This window comes from Phoca vitulina, unplaced genomic scaffold (genome assembly GCF_004348235.1).
Source record: "Phoca vitulina isolate PV1807 unplaced genomic scaffold, GSC_HSeal_1.0 scaffold23, whole genome shotgun sequence".
NCBI lineage: Eukaryota > Metazoa > Chordata > Mammalia > Carnivora > Phocidae > Phoca > Phoca vitulina.
The window spans coordinates 15,206,694-15,214,990 of NW_022589726.1; the positions used below are offsets into that span (position 1 = coordinate 15,206,694).

General features: G+C 41.4%; 1 pseudogene; it reads right to left on the bottom strand.

Annotated features, from left to right (window-relative positions):
• Positions 1–5,053: 5,053 nt before the first annotated feature.
• LOC116642588 lies at positions 5,054–6,382 on the bottom strand (annotated as a pseudogene).
• Positions 6,383–8,297: the final 1,915 nt, after the last annotated feature.

Sequence of the window (8,297 nt, forward strand, 5' to 3'; positions counted from 1 at the left end):
AGTGTCTCAGTCAGTTAAGGTCTACCTTTGGCTCAGGTCATGATCCCAGGGTCCTGGGATCGGGTCCCATGTTGGGCTCCCTGCTCAGTGGGGAGCCTGCTTCTCACTCTGCTTCTGCCTGCCACTCCCCCTGCTTGCTCTCTCTCTCTCTCTCTCTGACAAATAAATAAAAATCTTTAAAATTCTAGCTGATTGAAGAAACTAGGTCTGGACCCTTGCCTACTCAGCCTTACATATCCCTCTCATTGGAATAAAGTTTGAAAACAAATGGAATAAATAAATAAAATCTTTAAAAAAAAAAAAGAAAACAAATGGAAATCAGTATTCATTCAATAAATTCCTCAATTCCTACCATTAGCTACACAGTAAGCATCCAACAGAGAATAAGACACAGATCTGCGCTCCCGGAAATTAGTCTAATGGGAAAGGCAAATAATGACATTCTAAATTCCTTAGCTTGGTCTCCATGTATTTCTCTACACATCTCTAAACCTATTCATTTAAGGAGTATTTATTCAGCATTGGAACAGCCTCCAATTATTGTTTTATTACTGTTGGGGTAGTGAAAGAGGTCAATAGATTTTCATTCATTTTTTTCTCTCAAGGGGTAAAGTATTTCAGCATTTTTGTTGATTTCATTTTAGGGTTTCATGGATAAGTGTGGTTTGAGAACTTTAGTTGAAATATAATGAATAATACTATAATTATTGATATGGTAATAAATTAAGTTGATGTATCTGGTTATAGCATAACCTTAAGGAAGGATTTTAGACTCAATCGTTTTTTTTTAAGATTTTATTTATTTATTTGACAGAAAAACAGTGAGAGAGGGAACACAAACAGGGGGAGTGGAAGAGGGAGAAGCGGGAACGCTGAGTAGGGAGCCCGATGCGGGGCTCGATCCCAGGACCCTGGAATCATGACCTGAGCCGAAGGCAGATGCTTAACGACTGAGCCACCCAGGTGCCCTTAAACTCAATCTTTAACTTAAAAGGTTAATGTTTTTGGGAATGCAAACTGGTGCAGCCATTCTGGAGAACAATATGGAGGCTCCTCAGAACGTTAAAAATAGAACTACCCTACGGTCCATCTATTGCATACAAGGTATTTACCCAAAGGATAAATACAGATTCAAAGGGATACATGCACCCAATATTTATAGCAGCATTATCAACCACAGCCAAACTATGGAAAGAGCCCAGATGTCCATCAATTGATGAATGGATAAAGAATATATATATATATATATATATACCACATTCATATATATGAATATTATATCATGTAATATTCTTCAGCCATCAAAAGGAACGAAATCTTGGGTGCCTGGGTGGCTCAGTTGGTTAAGCGACTGCCTTCAGCTCAGGTCATGATCCTGGAGTCCCAGGATCGAGTCCCACATCAGGCTCCTGGCTCAGTGGGAAGTCTGCTTCTCCTTCTGACCCTCTCCCCTCTCATGCTTTCTCTCTCTCTCTCTCTCTCAAATAAATAAATAAAATCTTTAAAAAGGGGGAATGAAATATTGCCATTTGCAACGACATGGATGGAGCTAGAGTGTATTATGCTAAGTGAAATAAGTCAGAGAAAGACAAATACCATATGATCTCACTTATATGTGGAATTTAAGTAAGAAAACAGATCAACATATGGGAAGGGGAAAAAGAAAAAAAGGAGAGAGGGAAATAAGCCGTAAGAGGCTCTTTTTTTTTTAAGATTTTTATTTATTTATTTATTTGAGAGAGAGAGCACAAGCAGGGAGAGTGGCAGGCAGAGGGAGAAGCAGGCTTCCCCCTGAGCAGGGAGCCCGACATGGGACTCCATCACAGGACCCTGGGATCATGACCTGAGCCGAAGGCAGATGCTTAACCAACTGAGCCACCCAGGTGCCCCCATAAGAGGCTCTTAACAATGGAGAGCAAACTGAACGTTGATGGAGGGAGGTGGGTGGGGGATAGGCTAGATGGGTGATGAGTATTGAGGGCACTTGTGATGAGCACTGGGTGGTGGTAGTAATGAAACATTGAATTCTACTCCAGAAACCACTCTTGCACTGTATGTTAACTACCTAGAATTAAAAAAAAAAAAAAAGGTTAATGCTTTATAGCTTCTTGATGATATTACATATAGATGTAGACCATTTGTTTTTAAATATTTTAGTGGAACTAATTCAAGAGCTGAGAACAATTGTGATATGACACACAATTTCTGAGCATTGTCCATCGTATAGTCCTGGTCATGTAGATATCAGGGTTCTTTAATTAATCATCCAAGAATAGCGTCTGTTTTCAGGCCTAGGGAAGGAATGGCTCATGTGTGTAAGACATCTTCTGATGAAATTAGTATTCAGAATGCTATTTCTATAGGTAAAACAATTCAATTGTGAACTTCTAAGACCCCTCCTCCACTGCTATCATCCAGTCTGGTGACAGAACTAAGCAAATACTTACACAAATTGTTGAAAATTTCAATATATATTATAAAGGAACAAGTACTGGCCTCTCACTTATACTTTATGTTCCCGTCTTCCCAAACACATAAAACTATTTAATTAAAACAAGCTGTTTTATTTTGCAATCCTTTGCCTATGTTCTTTCCTAATATATTCTCATACCCTGTCCCTGCCATACTTTTTGCCCTTATCCATCTATACTAGGAGTGATAAAATGGTCAGCCCACAGAAATGCTTAATTAGTATGAAGATGTTTAAACATAGTATTTAGATTTTACTGCTTTTACATTTGGTCTTTCTAGAGTGCTTTAGTCTTTATATTTTCTTGCCTGGTAGCTACACACACATATATACATGCCTGGCTCCTGAAGACTGGGGTCCATACTCTGATGAGAACTCCTTGTGGAAATGGAGTTCATTGGTTTTTGCATTCCTAATACATGTCCCATAATAGGGCTCAAATATTTTTATTTTATTTTATTTTATTGTTTATTTATTTTTTATTTATTTTATTTTATTTATTTTATTTCTTCTTTTCTAAATATTTTTATTTATTTATTTATTTCAGAGAGAGAGAGCACAAGCAGGGGGAGCAGGGGGAGCAGGAGAGGGAGAAGCAGACTCCCCCCTGAGCAGGGAGCCCAACACGGGGGCTCAATCCCAGGACCGGATCAGGACCTGAGCTGAAGGCAGACGCTTAACCCATTGAGCCACCCAGGTGCCTCAGGGCTCAAATATTTAAATATATATATGTTTATATTTATATTTATATAAAATCTTGGCATCACATCAACAGTGGAGGCTTAGTAGACAATGTCAGGCAAATTTTACAGAAAGCCAAAACTAAGTGGAAACTTATCCTCACATGTACAGCTTAGAATTCAAAGATTCAAGATCTCTATACAGATTTCTGGGCTCTTTTTTCAAATTAATTTTTAAATAATTTATTGAGGTATAACTGATATACAATAAAAGGCTCATATTTAAAGTATACAATTTGATAAGTTTTGACATATTTATACACCCATACACCATCACCAAAATAAAAATAAACCTATCAATCACTCCGAAAAGCTTCCTTAATGCACCTTTGTAATCCCTCCTCTTTCCCCACCCCAAACTTTGGCACCAGGTAATCACTGATCTATTTTGTCTCTAGAGATAAGTTTGCATTTTCCATAATTTTTAAAAATTGGAACTGTAATTATGCAAGATACACTTTTTTAAGTGGCTCCTTTCACTGTTAGTAATTGAGATTCATTCATGTTGCTGTATAAATCAATAGCCTGTTTCTTTTAAATGCTGAGTAGTTAGTAGGTTTAGAACAAATTTCCCCAAAAGTACTGCCTGACTGAATTCCACAAATTTTGATATTTTCATTTAGTTCAAATACTTTTAAATTTCCCTTCTTTGACTTGTGGGTATTTAGAATTGTTTTATTTAGTTTAAATACTGGGGTATTTTCTAGATATCTTTCTGCTATTGGTTTCTAATTTAATACCATTGTGGCCCTAGAACATAGCTCGTATGACTAGAATCCACAAATTTATTGAGACTGGGGCGCCTGGGTGGCTCAGTCGTTAAGCGTCTGCCTTCAGCTCAGGTCATGATCCCAGGGTCCTGGGATCGAGCCCCGCATCAGGCTCCCTGCTCCGCGGGAAGCCTGCTTCTCCTTCTCCCACTCCCCCTGCTTGTGTTCCCTCTCTCGCTGTCTCTCTGTCAAATAAATAAAAATTAAAAAAAAAATTTATTGAGACTTGTATTATGGCTCAGAATATGGTCTATCTTGGTAAAAGTTCTGTGTGTATCTGAAAAGAGTGTGTATTCTGGTGTGGTTAGGTGGAGTGTTATATAAATGTTAAGTCGACTGGTAATGTTGTTCAAGTCTTTTGTATCTGTACTAATTTTAGTCCCCTTATTCTATCAATTATTGAAAGAGGGATGTTAAAATCTATTTTTCAAAGATTTTATTTATTTATTTGACAGAGAGAGAGAGAGAGAGTACAAGCAGGGGGAGCGGCAGAGGGAGAGGGAGAAGCAGGCTTCCTGCTGAGCAGGGATCCCGATGAGGGGCTCAATCCCAGGACCCTGGGATCATGACCTGAGCCGAAGGCAGACACTTAACTGACTGAGCCACCTAGGCACCCCTTATCAAAAGTTTTTTTTAACACTTATTAACAATATCATAGTCCTAATATGATCACACTAAATGATAGTGATTTGTTTTCTTAATATTAAGCCACCCCTGCATTCCCAAAATAATCTTTACTTAGTTGTAGAGTATTATTCTTCTGTACATTGATGAATTCTCTTTGCTAACATGTTATTTAGAAGAACTGCCCCTCCAAGAAGGAACTCTCTCTCTCTCTCTCTCTCTCTCTTTTGTGGTTAAATAATTTAATAAGATTACCAACAGTGTTAAAAAAAAAAAAAAAATTACCAACAGTGTGTTGATTACAAACAAGAGAAAGGTGATAGAGGTGGTGAATTTTCCAAGTGGGGAACCAGAATCTGCAAGGGCAGGGCCCAGGGGTCCAGGGTGGGGCAGCTCCGTAATAAGTAATGGAGCAAGGGGGCAGGGCTGCTCCCTCCTTCTTGACAGAATCAGCTTCTTCTTGCCACCAGCATCTCACAGAAGGGGCCTATGCTCACAGCTTCCAGGATGGACTGGATCCACTTTTCTTTTCTGCCTGCATGGGGGCCGAAACCAGGTACATCTCCTGCCATCTGCCTTCATTTTACAGACTTTGATGAGCTTCCCCATGTTGCTGGAGATGCAAAGCTCAAAGCAGTTTGGTTTCCGAGGCTCATCGAGATCTTGGATGTTCAGGTTCTCCACAGGGATGATTCCTCCCAGCTCCTTGTCCCTCATGTTCTCAAATGGTAGAGGCAGTTGTCTGTGGCCATAAACCAGGGCCAATTCCACACTTTCAGCTGGCCTCCTCCCAGCTTAAGGAGCCAGTCCTCCTGGTCCAGGTTGAAGAAGGTATGGGTCAGACCATTCCCATCATCCTCAGGAATATTGAAGGGCTCATTCCAGATGCTGTCATATAGATTCCTGAGCAGCTCCTCAGGCAGGTCCCACCCTCATTGATGCCTCGGTTCATGGCCCCAAATTGCTCCAGGCCTGGCTTGTCCCAGACGTTGGGATTGTGAAGGCTGGTGTTCAGCATGACCAGGCGAAGGACAGCACCTCACATATGTCTGTAGACTAGAAAACCCTGGGGTTCCCAGGCAGTATCACAGGGCAAAGGTTTCCATCATCTATCTGGCCAATCTTCTGGGCTCACAGGGAGGTAGAAAGCTCCATAGAAATTGCATGAGGGCCTGGGGCGCCTGGGTGGCTCAGTCATTGGGTGTCTGCCTTCAGCTCAGGTCATGATCCCAGAGTCCTGGGATCGAGCCCCGCATCGGGCTCTCTGCTCTGTGGGAAGCCTGCTTCTCCCTCTCCCACTCCCCCTGCTTGTGTTCCCTCTCTCGCTATGTCTCTCTCTTTCAAATAAAATCTTAAAAAAAGAAAGAAAGAAAGAAAGAAATTGCATGAGGGCCTGCACTAGGTTGAGGTTCGTGAACTCATACAGATCCATAAAGGCATGGAGCCTTGGCAGGTTTAGCCCTTCCCTCTCCCCGAGGTAACCCCCATGGCTGTCTTGTTCAGGCCCTTGCCCTGGTACAGGAAACCGGCGTGCTCTGGGTAAGTTCCTTCTCCACCAAGAACTAGATCCCCTTCTGGGGTCCATGTTGAAGCTCTTCCTGCCCATTGTTATCCTTCGATTCTGTTGCAAGGTTTTAACTGCCTTCTTTGGCTTGCAGACCTTCCACCTCACCCATGGCTTCACTAAGCACCTCCCGCGGGCGCTGGATCTCCATCGGCACCTAGGGCTTCCTCGGCCGCGTGTTCTCCAGCTCCATCCGCTTCTCCAGAGTCAGGTCTTGAGGTCTCCCAGGCACTACCCGCCACTGCGGCTAGGAAGACCCGCGGGGAGTCCAGGACAATCCTGTAGGTCTGGCCTGGATCCACGTTGGCCCGCAGGCTCAGGCGAGCCCACTCAAACGCCATTGCCTCCTTTACTGTGCCAGTCTTCCATGCTGAAATCTCTCCCTTACTCTCTCAGCCTCCCTGCCAGTAGGGAGTTTTGCATCTATAAGTGAGATTGGGCGCTAGTTCTCTCTACAAAAAACAAAAAAACTACCGCAAGCTATAGTGGAGATGATGGTGATGTAACAAAAAGAACATAACTTTATAAATCCGAAGATGACATTTAGCGTTAAATATTTACTAGCAAGCCAAAACAAAACAATTTTAAAAACCTAAGCACTGTGTTCTATGATTCCACCATGCTTTGGCATGAAGCTTCAAACAAGATAAATGCAGTAATAAAACAAAATTTAGGATTTTATTACCCTTAGTGTTGGCATTAGGCAACCACAAACCTTCCACCACAATGGCAAGACGCTGAACCTTTTAGATATTGAGGGTCAGGTTCCATCCCTAAAGACATAGGCTATAGGTCTTCATAGATTTTTTTTTTAAGATTTTATTTATTTATTTGACAGAGAGAGAGATAGCGAGGGCAGGAACACAAGCAGGGGGAGTGGGAGAGGGAGAAGCAGACTTCCCGCTGAGCAGGGAGCCGGTCGCGGGGATCGATCCCAGGACCCTGGGATCATGACCTGAGCTGAAGGCAGACGCTTAACGACTGAGCCACCCAGGTGCCCCGGTCTTGATAGATTTTAACTGAAACGCTTTTGTGTTTTATCATTTCGTGTACTATTACCAATTCATATAAGCATGAAAAGCATTTTTATTTTATTTTATTTATTTATTTGACAGAGAGAGACACAGCGAGAGAGGGAACACAAGCAGGGGGAGTGGGAGAGGGAGAAGCAGGCTCTCCACTGAGCAGGGAGCCCAATGCGGGGCTCGATCCCAGGACCCTGGGATCATGACCTGAGCCAAAGGCAGACGCTTAACAACTGAGCCATCCAGGCGCCCCAAAAGCATTTTGATTATTTTAGCTAATCCACAGCACCACTATTTTCAGCAATGAGAGCCCATCCCTAATGTCCATTATTCCAATTAACAATCCATTAATGTCTCCAATATAAATTAATTTCTGTCATTCATTGGTTTAATAAACAAAATATCTAATGTTGATTAGAGTTAAGAGGACTGAAGTGCTTCTAGCAATCCCTCTGGCGTGTGAATTCCCAATTAAAACGCTAGCTGCACCTAGAGTATAATTTTAACCGAACACACCCATAATATTTTAATTTCTGTATTGAAATATTTTAAACTAAATTATAGATATTGTAACACCAGATTCAAATACCAATTCTGCCACTTAATAGCTATGTGATATTGGGTATGAATGTAATTCGATCCCCTTGAGACTCAGTTTCTTAACATGTAAATGGGGGATAATACCTGGCAGAATGGTGAGAATTATATAATGGATATGAAAAGGCAATACAAACTCTGAAATAGTCTACAAATTTTAGGTATTATTATTGAATAATAATACCTCAAATAGAAGTTAGGTTCTGTTGAGTTCCTTTGAGGATTTGGAAGGTTAGGCGATCTCTAATGTTCACCTATTGTAAATATTGCAGTTTTGATATTCTCTTTGCTTGTCTACAAAGACAGGGAGAAAAGCAAAATAGGTAAGTTATGAGGTCCTTAACCCAGAAGGCCAAAATAATTACCTTAGACTGGCACTGGGGCCATAACCCTCCCCGACACTATTCCAGTGGAAGATTCTCTATCATATGAGGGCAGACTTAATAGATTTAATAATAACTAATATTTATCCAGTGTTTACTAGATTCCAGGCAATGTGCTAAGTAT